This window comes from Octopus bimaculoides, chromosome 8, assembly GCF_001194135.2.
Source record: "Octopus bimaculoides isolate UCB-OBI-ISO-001 chromosome 8, ASM119413v2, whole genome shotgun sequence".
In the NCBI taxonomy this organism is placed as follows: Eukaryota; Metazoa; Mollusca; class Cephalopoda; order Octopoda; family Octopodidae; genus Octopus; species Octopus bimaculoides.
Window position 1 is genome coordinate 52,607,021 of NC_068988.1, and position 2,796 is coordinate 52,609,816.

Consider the following 2,796-nt stretch of genomic DNA (forward strand, 5'->3'; position numbering starts at 1 on the left):
TATATATATATATATATATATATATATATGTATATGTATGTATATATAATTGTATAGATGTATACATACGAATACGCACACGTGTGTGTGTGTGTGTCTGTGTGTGTAGATATATATACACGTACACATACTCATACTTGCAACTAGCCATGTGTGTTTGTGTACGTGTAGTTTATATAGCCTAATTACTCTATTTAAAGACATATATTTATTTAAAACATGTATATTTATACAGATATATATTAAATACAGATGAAAATATATATATTTAATATATATCTGTATAAATAAATTTGTCAACACACCCATATATGTTTATAAGCTGACAACATATTAGGCCGTATTCAGATCTATTTATAGTTATATCTGTTTGAGTGAGTATATATAGAGATACAGGGTGCGCCAGGCAACCTGGCGCAAAACAAAACACCAGGAAAAACTAAGATACCAAACAAAACAGAAAAATCAAATAAAGTGAATATATAAACAAAAAGCCTTACTTCCAGAAAACGTCTCACATGTTCAGCTAGAAAGATTACCAATTAAAAACGCTAACAAAACTTCGTTCAGTGCCTGTGACAATCTCTATGCAGCCAAAGAAGCGACTATCGTGTTAGTGTTATGTGAGTCCCCGTCATCGCACCCGCTATGGTAGCGCCATACGAATCATTGGCAACGTGGGGATACCGTTTGGCTTGGCCTCCTGTCACGACGATGCCTAAGACACAGTAAATCCAGCGGGGTTTAAAAACTGGGAGACCACATGGTGTTGGGAATCACACGATCACTTTACTCCTTGCGGTCTTACCCGACATGAACTGCCTTCTTCATATCATGTAGAACTTGAATCTGATCAGGCCCGCTTATAACACGTCTGATTGGAGGTTATGAGACGTTTTGGCACAGCGTTTATGGCACAGCCGTTTTGGCGTTACTGATTCGACGCCGACTGATCCGATATCAGCCGTTTTAACGTTTCTCTGTTTATGTATGAGCATATTTTCTTTAAGTGTATGAGTGTTTATGTCTACCGTGTTGTGTTAATAAATCGTAATCTCTCTCTGTCACTCACTCTCTCTATCTTCCCCCCCTCTCTCTCTCTCTCTCTCTCTCTCTCTCTCTCTGCATGTATATATATATATAATGTATATTATAGGTGTAGGAGTGGCTGTGTGGTAAGTAGCTTGCTTACGAACCACATAGTCCCAGGTTCAGTCCCACTGCGTGGCACCTTGAGCAAGTGTCTCCTACTGTAGTCTCGGGCCGACCAAAACCTTGTGAGTGGATTTGGGAGACAGAAACTGGAAGAAGCCAGTCGCATATGTATATATATGTATATGTATGCGTGTGTATATGTTGTATATCTGTGTTTGTCCTTCCAACATCACTTGACAACCAATGCTGATGTGTTTACGTCCCCGTAACTTAGCGGTTCGGCATAAGAGACCGATAGAATAAGTACTAGGCTTACAAAGAATAAGTCCTAGGGTCGAATTAATTCGACAAAAGGCGGTGCTCTAGCATGGCCGCAGTCAAATGACTACACGCACACACATATGTGTGAGCATATTTCTCTTTATTATACTTATATACTTACTTAATGAAAGAAATTCTTGTATACAGTGCTCAGGTATACTATTACTAAGAGAAGATAAAAAAAGGCCATTAGCTGTACTGTAGGCAGATTTCAAGAAGCCTGGAAGGTTTGAAGGATGGAGAATCTCGACAGCTAACAACTGATGCGGGTAGTCTATTCCATGCTTCAGCAATTTTGAGCGTGAAAAAATGTGTGTATAAATATTTAGGTAAATCGTGTTCAGGTAACAAATTGTAATGTCTGTCTGTCTCTTCTTTCTTTTCTTCCCCCTCTCTCTCTCTCACACACACACCCTCTCTGTATCAGTGTGTGTATGTTTCTGCGCGAGCCTACTTGCGTATGAGTGTATTTGCCTTCAATATCAAAACATGTGCTGTCAGCCGTGCTAAACCGTCGGCCTCCAAACAGCCACGGCCAGTCATCGACATCCGTGGATAAGAAACTCCGCCATATTGAACAATTCGGTGTTAGCCTTCCTTCGTCGACTCACTGAGTAGATATCGTTTCTGTTATATCAGACCTGCTGGACGAGCTCTGCCATCCTGACGACATTTGACCACTAAGGTTATGTCTTTCTTTTAGCCAAGGATAACAGGTCCTCGCTAGAGGCCTCCCAATTCGTTCTCGGTCCTGGACACGAAAGCCCGCCAAGCACTGGAGGAAGTATACGACCGCCAAGTCACTGTTGTTGGCATCTAAAGCCTTGGTTACAGTGGGTCCTTCATTCTCTTTCTCAAATTTGTATTTGCCTCGTTGATGTTAATACATCTGAGAAAGAAATGAGTAAGTCAAGATTTTGACTCATACAGTTTCATATTAAGTTGTTCTCTATTTGTAACCAGTTAAAAAGATTTGATCACAAGTACCTTGCGCAGCCTGTATAATGTACGCGCGGCGCGTGTGGGGGATGGGTCTGTGTATGTGTGTGTGTGTGTGTGTGTATGTGTGTGTGTGTGTGTTACCCGCAAGAGTCGCAAAGACATACACAGACGCTTACGCTTATACATATATATTTAACTCTTCAAACGGAAAGACAGACAGACAGGCAGACAGACAAACAGACAGACAAACAAATAGTTAGATAGATAGATAGATAGATAGATAGATAGATAGATAGATAGATGGATGGATAGATTGATATAAATACATGAATACAGGCAGATAGAAAGACAGACAGATGTGTGTGTGTGTGTATATAT